Genomic DNA, 22,602 nt, shown 5'->3' with positions numbered 1-22,602 from the left:
TAATGGCAAACATTCAAGTCTACTGTCAAATTCAGTGAACTCCTAAGGGCAGTCTACAGAGTAAAACCAAATTCACACTAAAGCACGTTTAAACAATGAATACTTTTTGCAAACTGCCATGCTTATTCAGAATAGTAATACCTGATGGTTTGAGGCAATCTAAATTATTTTTTCTGGCTAGCTAATTAAATTGACGTTTGTACCTTGAAAGACAGTGCATACAACTGAACCAGTCCTCAGGCTGGTAATTATTCAGTCAGGTAAGATCTTGGTGGTAGAATTATGGCATTCCACAAACAAGAACTTCCAATTTGTAATTTCTCAGAGAGAATGTGTGTGTTTCACCTGAGTGTTTCTCATGTCTGGAAGTCAGGTGAAATTAGTAATATAGGCAGTGAATTTAGCAGAACTCAGTAAGGTCAAGACTTGTACAGTTATTTTTAAAATAGGAATAGAAACTCTCTGTCTGGACAGAAACCAATCTTCACTTGACATTGCTAAAGGGAAACTTGTTCTGTAGACATGCCAAGTCTATAACCATCTAATGCTGCTATATTCTTTTTTCTTGTAAGGTATAGTCAAGGTTTACCTTACTAAATAGGTTACTGAACAAGCCTAACATGATAGATCTCATTTTTTACTGTTTGCTCTTTTTTTCTTAATTATACATTAAAGTGTACATAGAGTAAATATTTAAGCAAACTGTCCTATATTGGAAGAAAGACTTTTTCCCATTAAATGATCAAATAAAATAAATTATCAACTTTACCAGAAATAATTGCCTATACTTCAGCTTTTAGTAACAGAAAGGCAACTTTCTGTAGAGGCCCATTTCAAAAGGTATAATGCATTAGTACTTACTGTATAAGCAGACAGTTCTGTTTTTCATGGGACCTCAGATGGCTTCTGTAGCTCTTTTAAGTGTCCTGTCCATACAAGAAAATCTGAAATGGCAGTTCCCTGTGATACTGGGCTGTAACAGCAAGGTCCCCACCCAAAGGCTGTCCTCTTGGGCTGTCTCACAGATACGCAACTTTGCTTACTTTGTGTACACAACCAAGTACAATTAGCATAGCACGTGGCACAAAGAAACGAACCAACATGATTCACTTCAGAACTAAAATCCTGGCTTTAAAAGAAATAAATCATCCTGGAGATGGTTATTTTTAGCAGTCAAGATCTGGATTCTGTATGTGCTGTTAAAAAGGCTTCAAATTTACATAAAGTGTAACGTGGGTGAGGTTACAACAAAGACAAACATGCATACAGAGGCCAAGTATAGGGTAACATAGGGTAACACCCCGTTATGCTCACAGAATCACTTGCATATTTTTCTAGGGTTACCGGTACTACAATTTATTGCTGAATTCAAAACATTCACCTAATGTAGTATAGATAAATTGCATCATAAAAATATTACTGCAGCAGTCAAAAATCTGATTTAAATTTGTATTTTATTGGAGCAAGCAGTCCTTTTTAATTTACTCCACCTTTTTTCAGAATGTTCCACAAAATTGTATAATATCCAATAGCTTTCATAACAGAAAATATAAATAGAATATATAACCTAAATTTCAGACTAGCTCCTTTACCAGATTTAATTAGGATATGGGTCCTCGAACAGACAAAATAACTTGATTTTGCTACTACGAAAAGGAGATCTTGCATCTCCTTTCCTTCATCTTACTGTCAGTATGCATCTCACTATCGCTCGCGCTGCTACTAGTGTAGGCTGAACTTTTTCAGGAGATGCTTAAATCCAATGATCTAGCAGAAAATTCGGAGGAAGCTGACAGTTTTCTACTGCATCAGTGTGTTAAACAAATGTGCTACACAACTCATCAGCTGTTTGGACTAGGACTAATTGTTACCTGTACTACAAATTGTTTATAAGCCAACTGCAGAGAACAAGACAGTTTGAAGAGGCTATGGGGCTAATTGTTTATTTTTAAACTTTGTTGCCTGCAGATTCAAGGAAACCGAGTGGCGAAGGAAAGGGGTGGAAATACTTCCTAAACAATCTAAGAGGATGTATGTGTGTATGCATAATTCTATTCTTTAAGTTCTGATAATAAGTATCACAATTTGGGTCTAAAGATCACTTTCAAAAGAGATGTTGCTGACAGCATTCACAGTTGTGGCTTTTTTTTTTTAAGACTGAAAAGTAAATCATTAGGTAGTCATGTATTTATAAGTAAATGGTTTTCTCTGGGGCGTTCATGCACACTGAACAAAAGTTAAAGTATGTATCAGTGTCCTAAAAAGAATGATTTGGACTCTCTATCTCATTAGAAAAGTAGGCTGATATATTGTAAAGAAAATTAAATGCTATAGCAGAAATTGTTGCTAAACTTGATTCTAACTTGCTTCTATTTATCTGTGAACTGAACTGGTACTAGAAACACAAAAGATCATTCGTGCATCTACCTAAAACTTTCCAAACTCAATGTCTTCCTTTAAGACACAGCTGTAGCCTGTGCTCACAGAAACTAAGAATCCAACTCTATAAATGCTCAAATGTTTATCTTGCATGCATCTCAGGAGATCATGAAAGACTACTTTGTGTATCAAGTTAGAGTATTTTAATCTGAAATTTAAAATACAGCCTATTTTGCTCTGTGCCAGCTTGTTGAAAAAACTTCTGATCAGTTCTACCCTTTTCCCCACATCTTTGTCATCTAAACTATTAACAATACATTGAAAGATTACAGTTCATACATTAAAGTTAGGTCACCTGTGTATACTGATATATACTGATACTATTTTAACCTCTTCAATTACTTGGAAGTCCTGGACATCTTTATTTTCATAGTCTGAATCAGTTAACAAGGGCTTCAGTTTAGGAAAGGATTTAAACCACGTGTTTAGAGTTAACCATATCCTAAATCACTAAGTTAAAGCATGGTCAAGTACTTTGCTGAATGAAGCATGAACTCTGTGTACGCATGTGTCACACTGAATGCTGCAAATGTGATGGAAATACTGTCTGCAGCAGAGAAACCACAGATTAAAGTGAGCCACACAAGAAAATTCATATGCCCTTGTGCTTCTTGGGCACTAAAACACTAGGGGAAAAAATACAGGTTTCTCTTTTTTGGGAACTCCTAGTGTATTTCTGGGCAAATTGAGCGCTCGGCCACAAAACTGCAATGGGTTCAGCTCTTTAGCAAAAATAGATGGTAATATCTGGCCGTACTGGAGGCTGGCTGGAACAAGTACTTTCAACTCATTAGATTTGTCTTTAAATGAACCTGTGTGCTTTGCTCCCCATATACTTAAAACAGAATCCTTATTGCCACTTATTTTTCTGTACTTTTAATGGCTAACTACTCTAAGCATGCATGAGATTCAGTATCCCCAGAAGATGATAACTGGAAGTCTTAATGAGCATTAGCAGATAAAAAGAGAGCACTGAATAATGATTTGGGGTTTGGTTTATGGCTCTTTGCTATTCAAACATTCTTAAAATTAATCTCTGTATAAACTCTCTCCCGAATTAAAGATCATTTCAGTCACATGGCTATTTCAAATATACATTTTTTGTTCATTTAGATTAAGTTGCACCTTACGGCTGTCTTCAAGAATGGGATTTTACTGCATTAGGCATTCTTTTTTAAAATCCAAAAGAGGTAAAATCTCATTCTGCCCCAATACTGAGCTCAAATATTTGTGTCGTGAAAACACTGAAGGGGCAAAAATTTAAAAATTGCACTATCTGCTTAGACGGCTAATTAAACATAAATTTCCTCCTGAGATGTGTCCTTGATATCTATCAAGCAGTTAGTAGTCTACACCTCTTATTTTCTCCAAGAGCCAGGAACTGTCCTGAAGTCTTGGTAAAAGGAGTCTGGTTATTTTCTTATCTAGATGATAACTTCTAATACCCTTCCCATATGAAGCTCATAACCGATTTTAGCACAGAAAATCATCAGGCATCAGAAAAAAATCCATCAAACTGCCTGAAACAATTGGAGATCTCAATAAGGAAGAATTCAAGTCGAGATATTACAACAAATTTGTATAAGAACAGGGTGTAACTCAAATCTACACACCGAAAGTTTCTTTTAAGATGGGATAGCCACAATGTGAAGGAACTCTAACAAAAGACAGAAGCGAGGGCAGATGCCAAATAGCACACAAGTCTCAACATGCTTGTGATTGACAGGTGAATTTTTTGAACACTGTTGTTCAAAACTCTCTCCTCTACAGTTTTCTCAAATGACAACAAATGAGTGAGTCCTCTTGTTTTAGGCATACCTACAGCAAAAATTTAGGTTTATATTTTGATTTTATCCACTGAGGTATCTGGGATTGATTATATACTAAGCCAGCTGGTAAAACTGTTGTCATGATGTTGAAATCACAATTTAAAACATTAAATTTAAGGGAAAACTTTCCATTCCTAAAATTTCATAAGTTGTTTGCAACCAATTGCAAATTCCCATCTGAAACTCCAGTTCTACTGTATGAGATATTAATACAGAAGTTGGCAAAGCTACATTTCAGCTGAGGCTTCTGTCAAATGTAACTACTATAGTCATACTACATACTTGTAATTTTGAGATAGAGATTCCAGTCTCGAGCTTGTGGGTGCTTATGTGGGGGAATTAATAAATTTTAGAAGACACTTGCAGTAAAATAATCACTATCAAGATTGGAAAAAGAAACCTGACAATGCTATCCTTTCATTCTGGTGCTTACTGATTTCTTCTATGGTACTTTACTCCCAAATTTCATCCCTAAACTCTCTAAGAATTAATCAACTGAAATGTAATACAACTTAAAAGGTTCTCACTGCATGATTAATTTCATTCATATCCTTGTGGTAGATATAGTGTCCCTCAGAATGTCAGCTCTCAGATGTCAGTAATCTCAGACCCAAAGATCAGAACTCAAAAAATCTGTATTACAAACTGGCATACAAGGAGACAGTTTAGCACATGGGCATTTAATAAAATAGACCAATATCACTTAAATAATTTTGAGATACTAAAAAATATGTATCATAACACTTTAGATATTTATGTTTACATAGTAGTCATCAAGAAGCTAATGTAACTGGTCTTCATAACACTGATTTTTGACTTTTTAAGCTAAACATTATCCAGACAGTAATAGCTGCTGCCAGCGCCAGCTATTCCACACCAGCTCAGCATATGGGAGGAAACTGTTAAAACGTGAATTTCAATCTGTTTTTATTTTGCCCATTTAAAAGATGTTCTTAACCTTGGGGTTTTTTTACTTCCTTTTTTTTTTTTTTTTTTGCATTTAATTTTGTATTGAGTTAATTTGTTCTACTTAAACCACAGCTTACCACGGCAAATGGGTATTCTTAACTCTGCTGGTGTAATCTTTCTCAGACATGCATAGGACAATCTGCTGAATCAACGTAATCTCTAATCTGCATCGTGTAATCTTGCAGTTGCTCTCTCCGAACGCAGTTATGTAATCCCGGTGTCTATAAAAACAACACAAAACACAAAAAGAACAGGCAGAACTTTAAGAATAACGTTCTGTCAAAGCCCCGGCACGCCTCTCGGGGCGGCCGCCCCGACAGCAACCAGCCCCCGCCGCCACCGGGCTGGAGCGGCCCCTCACCCTGGGGCCCCCTCACCCCGCGGCCGCTCACCCCGGAGCTCCCACCTGCCCGCCCTGTGCCGGGGGTCGGCGATGGCGACACGGCGGCTCCTGCCGTGAGGGGACCTCCCGGGGGCGGAGGGCGGGGGAGCCGCCCCTCCCCTGCCCGCCCCGCCCCGCCCCTCGCGCCTCACCTTCCCCAGCCCGTAGTACTCCAGCGCCCGCCGTTCGCCGCCACTATTGGGTCGGCGGCGCCCACGTGACGCGGGGCGAGCACGCGCGCGCGCCCCCTTTAAACCGCCTCCTCCTCCCCCCGTCCCTCCCGCCAACCGACCCGAGCGCCGGCCCGCTGTTTCCTAGGCGACCCGGGAGGAAGGGAGGGCGCGCGCGGCTCGCGCGCAGGCATTCCCCCTCCCCCCCCCCCCCCCCCCCCCTTCCCGCCGCTGCCGGTTCCGCGCGAGGCGCGCGCCGGGCCGTTGGCGGAGCGGCGCTGCGCGGGTGCCAGCGTCGCGGGCAGCAGGTATGTGCCGTGCCCCGGCGCGGCCGTGCGCGGCGCTGGGGACCCCCCTCTCCGCCTCCCGGCGCCGCCGTACGCCGTGCCGCCGCGGCGGGCCAGCCCCCCGGGGGCGGGCAGGGCGGCCCGGCGGGGTCCCTGCGCCGCGCTGGTGCGGCCGCGCTGGCGGACGGGGCGCGGGGAGCCCCTCCGCGGTGGAGAAAGTTTGGCAGCGGGCGCCGCCTTCCGCCAACTTCCCGGCGGCGGGGCCGGAGGAGGAGGGGGGGGGTCTTGGGGCGCCCAGCCGCGGGCCGGCCTGCCGGGGAGGCGGGGCGGGGGGGGCGGTGAGACCGGAGCACCCTCCCGTGGGGTCAGTCAGGCCGCGGGCGGAGCGGCCCGGGCCGGGGGGGCTGTGGGGGGTGTGTTCGGGCCGTGTCCGCCTGTGGCGCGGGGCCGCGGCCGGTGCGGCGTTGCTCCCTCAGAGGAGGGGGCCCAGGGGGTTACGCGGGGCGGGGGTCTCTGGCAGCGGGCGGGCGCCTCCCGCCCCGCAGCCCCCCGCCACCGCTTCCCGGCGGCGTCCCCCGCGGGTCCTGAGCCCCAGGACGGGCGCGGGTGGCCAACTTCTGGCGTGCGGTTCCCGAATGCAAATAACCCCAGTAATGCCTTAGCGTAAAAGTCGCTTTTATTCTCATTTTGCGTGAAAACCCGCCTAACGGGTAATACCTCTGCGATACGGCCACTTGAACAATTTCTTCATTGAGTGTTATAAATCTATAAGATGCTGCAGCTGTTTTTGGAAACTCTCTGTTCTAGAGTAGCATCCTTGTTAGCCACAACAAGAAAAGGAACAGTAGTTTCTTTTTTGAAGTTGAAATCCGTTTAGACTGCACCTGACAAGGGAGTTTTTGGTATGCCTTCCATAAAAATGTAATAAACTTATTAGGCCTTTTTTGTTACGTCTATGGAGGTGAAATCTTTAAATTGTGAGGATTGATGTGCTGTAGCAGGATAGCACATCACAGTAACTTTACTGAAGGAAAATAGTACACGAACATGCGTGGTTTCTACGTTTGTTAGTATGCTGAAGTTAGGAAAAGGATCTGTTAAATGTGTCTTCAGCAAAATTTCTTGGTTCTTACATGTGGGTTTGAGAGCAAACCAGCGTAGGGGCTCTATATTAAATAGCGCATGCACCTGACACCGTTGTAACAGCTGCAAAAGATTGTGTATATAAAAGGAGTAAAATGAGTAATGATGTAGGGCTATTTTACAGCTGTGAATGCAATCAGCAGAGAGGGCTCATTTGTCTGAGCACAGGGCACCTGTCATGTTATGGGCATACAGCTGGAAATTGCTGTTTTGTGATGTGGCTGTCAGGAATCCTCGTATTTTTTTGCAAGACTTATTACTGGAATTTGCACAAAGAAGGGTAAGCAACCTGTGTATATTTAATGTGCTGTAAAACATTATTACCTGAGAATGAATTGAGTGAAACAGTATTGTTTCTGGTAGTTCCTGTGAAGATGCTGCAAGTTCCTGCAGGACACTTGTAAAAGGGTTATTAATAGCATGGCCATATTAGAGGAGGATTATAAATTAGACCATACAGTAGTAGCGCATAAGTGCTTTGCAACAAGATATTATGATTAACGTTATGCAGCAATTATCTTGTATGGGAAAAGCTGTTACTTGATCTTGTGAACAAGATGTGTATTGTGAGGCAGAGAAGGAAAGGAATACTCCTCATTTACAGAGGATGCAGAATAAGAAGCAGGTGTATACTGCTTCCAACGTGTTATGGTTCCTAAACGCTGTGAAGAGTGTGCTTACAGTCATTGACTATGGGTAAAGAGCCCACATTCCTGAAGCAATGCATATGCGTACTCATTCCTGTATGTTTCTGAACAAAGTGGAGTTTTTGCAGCTCTGTCCTGATGCTACCCGTTGGATCGCAAAATTGACTTGTCTTTGTTTAGTGCAAGGTGGGGTTTTTGCCTGAAGGGTGGAAAGAAGTGTAAGTTGTACAAAAAGTGGATGTGGTTAGCAGGTAGTAACTACGCTAAAGACAACAGTGGGCAAAGAGAGTGTGTAAAAAGAGCACGCATCAGCTATTCTAGCTTCAGAACTGAAGTAGGAGGTGAGATGAAGATCTTAACTCCAACCAGTTTATGAAAAGGTCAGTAAGAAAATTAAGATGTGAGCTGTGTAAGCTTGCAGTGCAAGTACTAGTGCAAGCCTGCTACTCAGCTGAAATAATTTCAGACTGTGACTGACAGCATAAATGCAGAACATAATGCACAGTGTAGCTGTTTTCGCTATCACTGTGTCTGTTCCCAAAGGTTAGTTAGGTGTATGCGTGGTTCAGTTCTGAAGGCGCTCTGTAGAAGGTGCGTACAGCTCATTATACTGCCTCTCTCCTGGCCCTAGGGTGCTGTTGTGCTATTACTCCAGCTTGGGTTCAGTGGTGACTCCCTGAAACCTGGCTACCTAGCAGCTTGCTGTTTCGTTTCTGATGGTCTATACGCTGCAGTTTCTGACTCTGCAGTAATATTGCATCACAGATTACTTTTAGCACAAAGGGACAGAACTAGCAAAACCTCGAGCATGATCAGGAGCATGCTTTCAGTGTTACTGCATGTGATTACATCCAAATTAGGAGGATAAACTGCATTGCCCTACAAGATCCTGACATGACTAAAATTTACCTATAATATATCATCAGTATTCATTTAAATTAGTTGCATTACCTGGCAATAGAATAACAATTAACTGAATTGTGTTATGTAGTATAAAACTGTCTGCATACCTCAACAAATGGGATGTTATGTCAGTATAGTGGTGCCCAACTCATCTGCTTCCTGGACAGGGGGATTATTTAACAGACAAAATACTTTATCCTTACAAACACTGCAGAACCAATGTTGACAGAGTGAGCTGGAGTCCTTTCTGCCTTGTGCGTTATCATCAAAAGTGTCAACTAAGTGCTATTTGCAGAATCTTCATTGTTAGTTGGTATGTGAGAGGAAGACCGTGATTAGATTCCTCCTTTTCCTCTCCTTGCTGGTTCTAGCCTGATACTGTGTGCTGCTGAAACTTGTTTGCCATGCTCTCATTAGGTTTAATAATGTGAGGGGTAAGTCTGGAATCGGGGGGGGGGGGGATGGGGAGTTTGGGAGTTTGGGATTTTTTGACTTGAAAAAAAATTCCAAACTCTGTCAATTCTTTTAGAAGTATTTTTAGTAGTGTAGGTGGTTATGAGCATACTTGGTGAAATTCCATCTTCAAGAGAAAAATAATAAAAGTTTGTTTGTTATCACTGTGGGGTAGAACTTAGCCATTGTGCATTCTTTGGCTCTAGAGGCTCCTGCCTAAGGTGAATCAAAAGCTTTTTTCTACCAAATTTATAGATAGTACACTGGGGACAGAGGCTGGGTGAAAGACAGTGGAAGGTTTACTTCAGTTTCTCTGTGATGTTTCAGGCCACATAATTGCTGGGTTTAGGATTTGGTTTGACGAGAGTGATGTATTAGGGTTTAATTCTTAATTTAGTTATACAGTCACAATGAACTCTACATCCATGTAATCCTGTTGAAATCACTGGGTTTGCATGAATATAATGGAAGACAGGCCTTCTTGTAAACTCAAGTAGCAATGGAGGTTTTCTAATGATACTTTTGTCATTAGCTAAGCATTATGAAATGCAATATCGGCTTATTTCTTGCTTCATTCAAAATCATAATGTTTTCAGATTGAAGAGGTTCTCCCTCTGTCTCACTTTCATTTTATCTTGTCTAGGGTTCAGTGTTGCTTTGGTACATTTCAGCTGTAAGACTTTCTTCGTGGCAGTTACTGTATTGTGTACCATGTGCACCTATAGCATTACACACAAATGAAGCTACATTTTTGAAATGTGTGTTCAAATATTTTGGTTACAAAGTCAGACCTGTGAGTGAGAAGCTGTCTGATTTAGGGCTGTGCAGATGTAGTTCTGTGTTGTGAGCCACCCTGTTAACTGAATGAGACGATGATTTGCAGGAAAAGTAGTATGTGATCTTAACAGTTAAGAAGAGGATTAATGCAAATGGGGCTTAAGTCATACGCTGTTTTAAATATGATGCTTCCTAATTTTCAAGAGTTTAACTTTCAATCCAAATAGCCTTCCTGCAAATTAGTTTCTAACATGGAACATCTTAGTATTGTGGCTTTTACCTTTTTTTTTAAAAAAACCAATATTACATGGAGGTATAAACTTCCCTTGTTGACCTTAACAAATCCCTAAGTGGGATTTGAGCCTTCGGTAGTGATTTCTAATTCAGGTAATTGCCTTACGTGGTAAGGTTCTTACTTGGTGAATGAGGAAGGACCTTGTGGTTCTGCGCTTTGTCTAGGGAAACAACTGGTAAAGTCTGACCTATTTCATCCTCCTTTCTGCTGTCTGTCCTGCCACTCCGCTTTTTTGCTTCAGCAACCTGTGAGTGCTCCATAGCATGCTGCTACTCCTCTGTCAGACATGCAAGCTGCCCAGCCCTTGAGTACATGGGGTTCATGTCCATTTTTTTTTGAGGCCACCAAATACTTGATTAAGGAAAGCAAGCAGGCATAGAAATCAGTTCAGTTTAACTTGAATGGATTGCCATAAGACAAAGAACATCTCTGCTGTTCCAGGGAACTTCAAAGTCTGCCTGCAAATGAGGCAAGTGTCAGAGCTTCTCAAAAAGTTGCAAAAGTCTTTGTAGTGGAAAGTGTTATGTGTCTGATATTGAAGTGTGCCTACCAGCTTTTTCCACTAATAGAAAATGAAAATTCGTATATAAAAATAGAAAAATACAAATTTTATTGAAGATGGTGAGACTTTTGCTGTTGAATTACTTTAGTATTTTGCCTGAAATACTTTTTGTTCGAGTCTATCAATTTCTTATAGAAAAGTACACCATTTGGACTACCAGTGAATTTAGCTGATGGTACAAATTTAAAGAAAGCTCTTAAAGTAAACCAAAGAGCTCCTGTCTGTAATAATTAAAGTTAACAAATGTTCGGGATGTAAACATGAGGCATGTGGTATGTCTCGGCTAGCAAGCAGACTGTTATTTTTCTCTGTATATAATAGCTGCCTGGGTTTTACAACCCACACCTAGTAAATAATTATGTTCTTATCTGGAATTATAATATTAGACAGCTTTGAAAGCAACTTTTTAACAGGAAATTGAGATATGGGTCAAGGTTCACATGTTAACTTGCATAAGTGTCCAAAAAAAAAACCCCCAACAACCTCAAAGATTTTTCTTGCACATATTTACTGTTTTTCTTCTGTTAGCAGCTGCCACCTCCAGAAATCTGAATGCTCTTTTTTCTGTTTGGTCTTAAGAAGGTCTTTCTGAGCAGGGAGCAGTAGTGTAATTAAATAGATATGTTTAACTTTGAAAGGTGTTATTTTTAGGACTAGCTCAAAAGGTCAGGTAATCCTTGGAGACGTTATAGTATGGCCAGATTGTCTGCTCCAACTGAAAGAGCAATGCAAGACATAGGTAGCATGAAGGTTTACTTAAAAGTTTTTGACACGTTATTTCTGGGCAAAAAGAAATTCAGAGGAGGTTGCAGAGTGGGCACAGCTTCTGAGCCTCTCGGCTCTTGATGCTGCATTGGAAAGTGTCAGCTTCAGAGAGGCTGACCCTATGGAGTGATGTCTTTGTTCCCTTCCCTTCACTTTATTAGGGCCATGGTGATGCTGGTTTTTTTTTGCCATGCTTGTACAATGGCTCTTCTTAGGAATGCAACACGGCTGGATGTAGCACAGATATGTACCTGCCTGACAAGGACTATGCTGGAGACAACAGCTGTTCCCTAGCTACCCCCTAATCGTTGCCTTTGCTTCCCTGCAATCCAGATCCTAAGGAACAAGGAATAGAGAAGTTTGTGTACGGTTCTGATAGGAAAGTGTGTGTTCATGAATTAATGGGCATACTGCAGAGATACGTCTCCCCACTCTCCTTCCTTTTTTTCTGATTCATATTTGCTCACTTTTCCACCTTTCAGCAAAGGGGAGCATATGGTGGTGTGCTGTCCATCTGGTTGCCACTTACTGTGAAATCATTATGCAGGCAAACTTGGCCCCATCTTGAATTTCTTATGTAGGTAAAACTGTTAATACAATGACAGCTGAAGTGTTTATTCTGAACTGTAACTGGGAATTAAGCACAGAGAGCAAACACAAAGGGTGCTTTCTGAATATTTTCAATCTTCTCCTACATTAAAAAAATACTTGTACTATGCTAGTATTTAACGCAAAAAAGACTGGGACTTTCATTGTGCTGTGGACTGTTCAGGTATGGATAAAAGACAAGTCCTGTCCCAGAGGATTTGCAATCTAAATATATTTTAACAAGAACATTGTGAATGGTGATAGATGCATAGGAAAACCTTAGTTATATAGGTAATACTGTATATATGTCATTAAAAATTCTGTTGACATTTTTGTATCCGAGCACAAACTTGCAACATAGTCTCTTTAAATGCATAGCAGATACTAAATTCATTGTTCATTAATAGTTTATTTTTTAAAGTGATTAAGTGTGACACTTAAGAATCTTTCTTAATTTAGGTCTTGTGCATTTTGGGTATATCCAGATCCTTCTGTTTATCTACGTATCAAGGATCAACACTGGCAAAGAGAAGTCTTATTGCCTTTGGCAGTGTGAACATGTGTATATTTTTGTTGTCAGATTTCACATTACTAATATTGAAATCATAATAACCTAACTTTCTTCTAGTTATCTAATGGTGTACCACTGAAAAAATAGTTAGGCTATATTTATACTATAATGTTCAGAGATTTTACCTGCAGAAGTACCTCCAAAAGTACATTTTACATTAAATTTCTTTTGTAAGTATGACAGCTAACTTTTGTACATTGTCTTTTTTGTCAGTCAGTAGTTTGTTTTTCATGTAGCCACATGGAAAAGCCCTTATTTTTTTTAGACTGGAAGAGGTGGTTATAAAACCAGAAAGTGGGAGAGTCAGAAGCAAGTAATTTATCGGAAACAGTCTTCCTTGCTCTTTAGATCAGGGATCCTCACTTTTGATCGTTACATGCATATTTATTATGTAGGACAGTGCTGCAGTGACCACACTGTGATACGAAAGTGCTTGCAGACCGGTAAGAATACTTTTGGCTTTGGGGAGGAGAGTGGATAGAGTATGTTCACTGTGTTCTTTAAAGTTTTTACTTTGTTTTGAACAAAAGTGCAGTCAAGTTCTTAACACAGCATTGGGGTTTTTTTGCCTTTTTTCCTGCAAGAGTCAATTCAACATACTGTAGATAGCTTTCTAGAAAGCTTTTGTCCTGTACTAAAACAGACAATGAGAAAGAAGTTCATTGTAAGTTTTCCAAGAAAATGTGAGTTTGAGACTTGCTCCACATGAACTGTTTTTGAATGATATTCTGTGCATTAGTATATGTTCTCAGTACTTTTAAATGGAAATCCAACCCTCAGTACACAGCTGTGAAACTAGGCTGACAGTGAGAATACTGAGTAGGTTTTGGGAGAAGGAAATATTTGATGGCTTCTATTACAGTCTCATGAGAGCTGTGGCCTACCTATTGGTGATCTATAGCTGAATATCTGTAGTAGTAGCGTCACTGAGGACAGCCAGCTCTGCTGTCTGAAACTGGTGTAGGGTCTGTTAAATCGCTGCTGAGCTGCATCTTGCGCTACTTTGTTGAGAGACTTGTTCTCTGGGGAATTTTTTTCCAATTTAAAAGGAAAAAAAAAAAGGCACAGGAAAAACCTGAAGGTTTGCTTTTAGCCCCCAAATCAGAGAACTTCAGAGACTAGTTAGTGTGTAGTGGCTGGGTTTTTTAAATGCATGGTGTTGTATGACTTGTATTGAAGTCTTCTGAAATATATTACTTAAATATTCAGGAGTTTGTTGAAGGATAAATCTGTGATGGATGTAACTGTGACATGCTTAGATTAATGGATATTTTCACCAACTTGGCTTCCCGTCATTGTTTTCTAATGTGAAAATGAGGAAAGGATTCCTTTAGTAGTATGCTTCTTGTGAGACAGAAATAACTGATAAGGCAGTTTCTCTATGGTTTTAGAAGTCAGGATCAGATAACCATAGTGACTTGAGACTAACATTAGAAAAAGTTTAGATTTAGTTAAAGATACTAAAGATCTTTAGTTTAAAGATACTGACCATTTTCATCTATTACTTTGCTGTAGAAAAAGAAGTAATTGTTGTGCAGGTAAAATAACATGGTTCTAGTTAAGCAAGAGACTATAACAGTTATCCTGAAGTGCTGCTTTTAGGCTGGTACCAGGCTTCATATCCTGACAGAAAGTAGAGGAGTTTTGATGTGTAAATGAAGGTATTATTTGAAATGCTGGGAAGGCCTGGAGTGCCAGGCAAAGGATTCCCTCAACAGACAGGAATAGGAGCTCAGAGACTCTTAGAAGCCTTTGACTATTGAGCTACATACTGTCCAGTTGTAAGGTGCTTTTTGTTTTTTTTTTTTTTTAATTACATTCTCTTTTGATTAAAAATGCTCATCAGCAGCTTCCTTGTACTTTTCTGAAACTTGGGAGCTATGGAAAGAAACTTGGTCCTTTTTCCTTTAGTGGCTGGATGTTGCACCCCATCTGAATGCACTGTTTCAGTCTGAAGATTAGGTAGGCTTGTTGCTTTTGAAGAACTTCTTTCAGTCTAAGATCATTTCCCTTTTTTGGGGGGAAGGGAAGGGACAGGACTGCAGTCAAAGTAACTGGTAGCCTGCCAAGGCCTGAATAGGAAAGCACTGGATACAGTGAGCTAGCAAACAAAGACTAATTGGTTATTTGTTTGATACATTTGGAAATGCAGCCAATTCTCAGAGTGCCTAGGTGACTGGCATCAGCTAGTATCTGACTGATATTTGCTGGGTTAAATGAAGAAAGTATATTATCTAATGAGAAATGATGCACATCCTCATCTAAAACACTGTTAACTAGCACTTTCACAGACTGCCTTGGTGGAGAGATTTCACAGACTGAGTGAACATGTGAAGTGAGCTTTCTTCTGTTTCATGCCTTCAAATAAGGATTATGGTACATGAGACAAATTGGCTGGGAAATACAGGCTTGCACAGTTCATTTTGTCAAGAGAGAGGACTTCATGCCCTAGTGCCTGTGTATTTCACAGGCTTTAAAAATCTCTTTAAAACATACTTGCTTTTTGTTGTTGGCTGTGGGGAACAGGAGCTTTTGTCTCCAGGTAGTGTCTAATGTAATGAAATACTTGATTATGATGCTATCATAAAGCAATGCAGAGTGTTTTATCATAGAATGAAGATAGAAAAAGGGAAGGCCAGTGTTCAAAATATTAAAGTATAAAATGAAGAATTTGGTATTGGAGGAAAAACAGGTGGTGGTGCCCTAGAAGGACATCTGATCTTGGGGCTGTGTACTAGTTTTGTTTAAATGGTTTAACAAAGCACTTCAGTCTGAAATAGACTGTTTTTCTATTAGTTTCACTGGGTATATAAAGCATACTGCATGAACAGTGTTTGGCAGGAGAGGAGCATAACGTATTCGAAACCTTTAATTATATGCTGTAGGCAGCTCTGTCTAGGTCAAGATGACACCATATTATCAAATAACATATTATAGGCATTCAGGACTTGCACAGTAGCTTGATTATTCATTGAATAATTGGTCTTTGTTAAACAGATAATGGCACTGTTTGCATTCAGAGCCTAGGTTTGAAGTATATGACATACAATATTTGTATTATAAATCATCTGTTATCTAGCTGATGTAAGAACTTAAATAGAACAGAGTTCAGTAAAAGCTTTTACAACAGTAAAGACTGCCTGTTCTGCCATGCATGTCACACTTCTTACTGTATGCTACCAGCAGTTCTGAAAGTGTTGCAGAGATTTTTTTGGTTTATTGAATTTAGTTTTGTATGGGTGTTTGTCCACAGCAACAGTTAGGACCTACAGACTGTTTAAACATAGACTGTATTAAAAACCAAAACAAACAAAAATGCCCTGAAGAGTAAAACAGTTTAGAAGCTTCCCAAACTGCTTGAGGACAGAAAGGGAGGAAACTAAATGGTGAAGAAGAACAAGTGTATGATTAAGACACGCAAGTAGGAGTTACAAGAGAAGAGGCATGTCTTTCTCTGTCACATACTGAACCTTATTTTACTTATCTATAGAAGAGAAGGTATTTCTACCTTGTGAATAATTGCTTAGGCTTTTTAATGCTTTAAAATCCCAAGGTGGAATAGGAAATTATTGACTGCAGTGTCAATAGCTGATAATTTTTGCAAGTATGTCAGAGTATGATCAAAGGTAAGTTTGCAGATTCCTCTGGGCACTCACTTATGTAAGCTCATGCTTGGAGGTAACTATCAGCTTGGTAAAATCCGCTATCCCTTCAGTACTCTGCTTTAGAGGGGCTGGGGAACAGGTGACGGTGAATGGACCTTTTTCCTCTAGATTTCATCCTGCTTAAGACAGGCATCTTAGTTTCTTATTCCCAAGATGGAGTTTAAAAGAAAAGCAATAAGGTGATAAAATTACTGCCTTAAAGGGCAACAAAAGTGGTCAAACCCACTCAAAGTAATGGTTTTATTGTATCAAGTGCAGCATATTCAGTTAATCAAAACACGTGTTTTATACCTGTGACTGTTTAGCCTGCAGAAGATCAGGCTGCCTTGCAGTAGAGAAGTTGTATTTTCAGTATGAGCTATATACCCATTTGAGCTGTGATCAGCACTCTTTGCCTTCCCTAAGGAGATGGCAGTGATTGTAGCATTTATCATACATAAAGGAATCTGTCTTGCTGTATATAGCTGCCAAAAGACATGTGAAAAATAGGGACAAAGAAGGCAGTGTCCATGATCTCAGTAACCCCTCAGACAACAAAACTAAGGAAATCACTTCCCCACTTCTCACCCGAACCCCATATTTAGCCAGAGCAATAGTTATGTGTTAGGCTGATTTGGTAGCATGTCTGTAAAGGAATCTGCTAGCTGAATGTTGCCTGAAATGCTGGGTATAGTGGTCTGTACATGAAGCTGTTCACCTGTGCTTCGAAGACCTGAACATCTAGGTGAAAACAAATTCTTGTTCACTTCTCAAATTGAATACACAGATTAATGTGGCTTACCTTAAAAATGATTAATTAAAAATGAAGTGAAATGATGGGCAAGAGTTTGAATTGTCAGTGTTCAAGGGACAAAATCCAAATGCATACCAGTGTTGTAGTAAGAGCAGGGAGTTTGAATTATTTAGGATTGAAAAAAGCCCAGAATGTAATGCGTGTTCTGCTACCATCAAGCAGCCTTTTGACTGGAGCAGAGACATGAAACCAAGGGCAAAAGTTCTCCTATTTAGGGAAGGAAAGATGGAGCAGACTGAAATGGCAGAGCACTTTTCCAAGGAGAAACACTGAATGTTTCAACTTTTGCTTTAGTCCTCTCCTTTATAACACGTAGCAAAGATGATGGATCGGTGATTCTGACTTGGCAAAATTAAGGCTGCTTTCTGGGAAATGCAGCAAAACAGCCTCAGAGGCTGCTCTGGGGATGCTTACAGATTTGCGCTTCTGTGAGGAGTATGTGCCTTTGCAAGGGAAGGAGAAAGAAAGGACTTGCAAAGCCAAGATCAAAATAAAAAATGATATCTAAAGGTGCTGTACATGACCTGTTTTTCAATTCTCTGCTATGGGCAAGGAAGCTACATGGTACTTAATTTCTAATGACTTTGCTTGTATCAGGCTAAGCATTCTCTTCCTTACACCCACAAAGGACTGAACTATAAGGATTCTTGTGATTCCAGCAAGGAGAGATATATATGTAGCAACAGCTACTGAATCTACATGCTGGACCTAGATGCTTCCCTTCTTGCCTATAATGGCATTTGGTGTCAAGTTGCTAATTGTTAATTTAATGTCCAAATGAAAAGATGGATGAAGATGTGGCTATGTCCGTAGCTGGAGTATGTGTATCCCTTATACAAGGCAGATGACAGTGTTGTATCCAAGCTTAGATTTTTATCAGTTTTGAGATCGTTTTGTGTTTGTTTTAGTGCATGGATAAATGCATGTTTAAACTAGTTCTTATCTTTTCCCCAAGGTATAGATTTGCATTTTTATAAGAATTTATAACTGGAGGAGGAAACCTTTCAGGCATGAGTATTTAATAAATTAAGATGTAGTAGGACTGTTCACTGTTGCAGTCTATTTGCCTAAAATATCCTACCAGGTTTTTCCTTAATTAAGCAGGTAAGATCTCTTGCTCTTCCCCATTTTGCACAAGTTTCAACACAATACCCACTGAAAGTACGTAGGTCAGGTTGGAAAAAGTGTGTTTGCCTTGTGGAATTTTTGTCATTATCTAGAGTGTATGTATGTACATGTGGATCCTGTCATTTTTGTGCCTTCAGAGCTCTCATTAAGGTCATCCTGCTGCAGAGGTTCAAGTTTGATTCATACTTTACACCAGGTTGTCTGTGGGACAACCTCTCATCCCATTGATTTGCTGTGATATTTTTATGCTAACAGTAGCAAAAGGAGAAAATGTTTAAGGAGAAATATTTTGAGAATTGTAGATGTACTTTTCATCTTTTGAACACTGGTACAGCAGAGGGGAGAAAAGTCAGCATAATGTGACCAACCATCTCTGAGCTGTCAGTGGAGCGCAGTTTGAGAACATCTGGACTGTAAAATGCACTTCTTGAACTTTCATTGATTGGTTCCTTGGGCTGTCAGCCATGAAGTATATTTTTAGATACTTGCAGCAAATCTTATTCCATGTGAAAGAATGCCAGATCCATAGTTTGTCAGCTGCTGTTTTTCAGTAAGTAGGGAAAAAGGATTTTGGTTAAAGTTAAATAGTTAATTTGCTGCTGCATTGCAGACTGCAGTTTGTACAGCTCTACCCGAGTTAGCTTTAAACTAGGCAGCCTAGCAACTAGTATCAAAGTCCAGCTGCAGCAGTGCTAGCTCAGCATGAGCTGCTATAATCCTTCTCACTAATCTGAAGAGGAAAACTCTTGGCCTGGACACAGTAAAGCAATCTTTTCTTTTAGTAAGCCATTTCCTCTAAAAGCAGAGAGGGGAAAAATGTGTTTTTAATTTTTATGGCTTATGTTTACCTTTTTTTTTTTTTACAAGAACAAAGGGAGGCATAGTAACTTAATGGAAAATGAATGGGTTGTCTCCTTACACCAGTGAAAGTTTGATGCATCTACAATTATGTATCACACTATAACATGGGTATTCCCTGGGACTTTTGAAATGGGGCGTGCTCTTGTTGAAAGTAGGAGAAATTAGTTCTGCCCTATAAATGTGTGCTCTGTCTGCCATCTGCAGCAGCACACAAGTTAGTGGTAAAATGCTTTAAAAGTGTACAGCTGCCTGAACTGATCTAAAGCCATTGATTGTCTTGCTCCCATAGGAGTCAGAAGTGTTCTGTTCTTGGATGAGGGTGCACTGTATTTTGGCCTGTCTGTGCTTAGATTATTTTTCTAGTCTTTGGATGCTGCCTAACATGTCTCTGAGTATTCTCTGAAGTTCATTACACTTGGTTTGGTCACCTCTCTGTGGTGTGCTTAGTAGCAGAGTGTTTCTGTATTACCAGCTGTTAAAGGGTAATGTGCATTAAAAAACCCTGCTTGTTAATGGAATATTTTTTCAAAAACTTGTTTATCTTTGATTCAAGACAGAAGTTTCCCCTGTCCTGAAGCATTCCCTGTTTCTCATGCTAGCTATCCTTCAATTTTTCCTAAAAGATCCAATGTTCAGTATCACAGTAAGTATGATAGGTCTGTTAAACCAACCTATATTTATAAACTAGTATATACTTGTTCAAAATTGTGTGATCTTACTCCTGCAAACACTGTCTCAGATTAAGTACTTTTGATCAGGGTTTATGTCACTTTAAAAAAACACCTTCTAAAGTACCTAATGTGTCTCGAAGTAGCATGCAAATATCAAAAGTATGGGCCAATTTTTCTTGTCCTGAAAGACTGTTCATTTCTAGGACCTTAAAAATCATACAATTCTGATTGTCACCTTGGTATCTTTCCTGCCTCAATCTTGCAGTGAAGTTTGCAGTGGATGCCTTTGACAACTCTCACTGAGAACAGGTGCTTGATACCATCTGAAAGCTTTCTATCCTGTATTTATCAAACGCTGTAAACGCAACAGGTCATGCACTGTCAATTGTCGATATCGTGTTTGAAATCAGTATATTGAGAAAGAGAAGGATAACACAAGAGAATAACAGTTTTATTAAAGACCAGTGTTTTGGAGCTATGAAGATTAGAAATGAATGATCACAAGATATTGCCTCTTTATTATTGGCCTTTGCAGCAAGCAGTTTATCTCATTTCTACTGCTTGTTTTCACAGTGTCAAGTGCAGTAAATCTCTGGCTTGAGGCCATACGATCTTAATTCCTTGCAGATATTCTTGTTTTATTGGAGAATTTATATTGCTTTTGCATTTTTATATTTGATTCAAATAAGACTTTTGCAAAAATTAATTATTTTGGTTTAGATTTTATATATGTATTTTAAAAACCCGACAACCTATACTTATAATACTGGAGGCTTTTCTTTTGCGAAGTGGCATTTTGCACTGAGTGTCAGACCAAAAGTCAGAAATGTGAGTTCTAATTCAGACTCTGGCACCTATTTGCATGTGGTCTTGGACTTTGGGTTTAGTTAGGTAGTATGTACTTGTTAATTTACTTAAATTTTATTGAAAGTGCTAGTGAGTCTTTGGCTGGAGATTGATATGTTATTTAGCAGATAGTGATTGGGTTGTAGGAGTGTTAGTGCAATGTTGATGTAAAAGCATTTCTGAAAAATTTCCAACAGTTTGACCGGCTCTTCAAGTTTTTAATCCAGAAGCCAATACAGATTCTTTGCTCTCATCTGCCTGTCTTTGGACACATTTTTCTGAGTTTCCAACCTCTTAGAAATGTTAATGACTACCCTGGTAGAGTGGGTTTTTTACGTTAATAAAGGTGAATTGATAAATCTTAACAAAAGTCTGTGTTTGCAGATGTAACACACAGTTCAGTTTCAAGCAGGTGACTGGCAGGTGGTTTAAGAGCAAGAATGTGTTTTATTTATAACTTAGCATTTGTTTAGTGGCTTGCGTTGCAGTATGGATCCCTTGCATAACATTGCTTGAAAAGCATCCTTTTATCTGATCAGTGTATTAGACAGGACCTCCTTATTGGATGTGGGTCATGGGACTTGAAGTACTAAATAAGATACTGCTAAAATAGGGCTGTGGAGGGTGGCAGGATGACTGCTACGTTGGGTCACACAGTAGTGGCCAAAGCCTTTCTATCTGTGTGGTGCCAAGAGGCAGAATGCCCTTAACTTGCTCTGGTGGATGTTAAGGAATCGCAGCACAGAATGTTGAACGATAACAAAGAATTTTTTGTGGACCAGTGTGATTGGGTTGTCCTGTTTTTTTGTGATCTTCTGTTTTAAAGAAAATAGTGAGTAAACAAAGCTTTTTCAAATACATCTGCTTTATCTGTTTCCTGGACTGAATTCCAGGGTAGCAGTCTGTTGCATAAACGTGCCCATTGTACTACATGTCTCCAGTAGACACTGCCATGTGTAATACAGTAATTTTCTGTGAACACTTATATCTCCTTTAATACATGTTTGTTATAATTATTTAATACACAGGCAAAAGCAACTAGTCTGATTCAGCATTAGTGCCAGGCATTTTAAAGAATAACTTTTCTCAGTCAGTTCGTCTCCCCAACTTTTTTCATCTGTAAATAAGCAACTATGGCTGTATATTTAACGAGCAGCCTAGGAATTAACGTACATGACTTTTAGTTGGAAACACATGTGAAGTTTTTATATACTATTTGTTTCTTCCTGTTTCGCAATGATTTGTTAAGTATTGAGTAGAACAATTACTGAAAGTTTACTTTTGGAATTGCCAGGGAAGCTGAAGCCAGGTCCCTGTCGGTGCAACATTTCCTGTACTTTCTTGCTGCATTGTCAGTGACAGCAGAAGCCTCATTGGGCTGTGCAGCACCTCTGGGGTTCTTGGTGCCACTTCAGGAAGACCAGGTTTGAGGTGAGGGTCTTTGCATTGTTGTTAGATTGATAAGACAAAGCAACTGATGACTGTATTTTATCAGTGTGCTGTCTTGAGTTTTATGATCAAAACTTCTCTAAGGCAGGGAAGTTTTTTGGTTTTGTTTGGGTTTTTTTTCCCTCCCCTCTCCTTGAAGGGAGAACGGTGGTCCAGGAAGTCAGTCACTATGAAAGCACTTAGGCACCTGAAGTAGCATGCAGGCACTGAAGTCCAAACAGGTGAAGCAGCATCACAGAATTAGCACTTCTGTTTGAACCACAGCATTAATTTTATCTGCCTCTAACATAAGAACAATATTTCAGTATTGTTCAGTGTTTCTCACTAATGTTCTGCTGGGGTCTTAGTTGATTAACATGGTCAACTGTGAAGATGCTCAGTTTTACCATGTGTCTTTAAGACCCTGATT

General features: G+C 39.9%; 1 protein-coding gene across 3 annotated transcripts in view; it reads right to left on the bottom strand.

Annotated features, from left to right (window-relative positions):
* Positions 1 to 22,602, bottom strand: part of NRG4 (neuregulin 4) — a 53,338-nt gene that overhangs the window by 21,557 nt on the left and 9,179 nt on the right. For 2 of the 3 annotated variants that reach the window (XR_012624868.1, XM_074837489.1), the window contains exons 2-3: positions 5,315 to 5,458; positions 862 to 926 (exon numbers count right to left, since the gene is read on the bottom strand). The gene's annotated coding sequence lies outside the window, so the exon portion shown is untranslated. The remainder of the gene's footprint in view (positions 1 to 861; positions 927 to 5,314; positions 5,459 to 22,602) is intronic. The other variant, XM_074837490.1, reaches the window with a different exon arrangement.

The sequence above is a fragment of the Strix aluco genome, chromosome 12 (assembly GCF_031877795.1).
Source record: "Strix aluco isolate bStrAlu1 chromosome 12, bStrAlu1.hap1, whole genome shotgun sequence".
Lineage (NCBI taxonomy): Eukaryota > Metazoa > Chordata > Aves > Strigiformes > Strigidae > Strix > Strix aluco.
The sequence above is the reverse complement of the archived record's forward strand: the minus strand, read 5'-3'. Positions and strand labels throughout refer to the sequence as shown.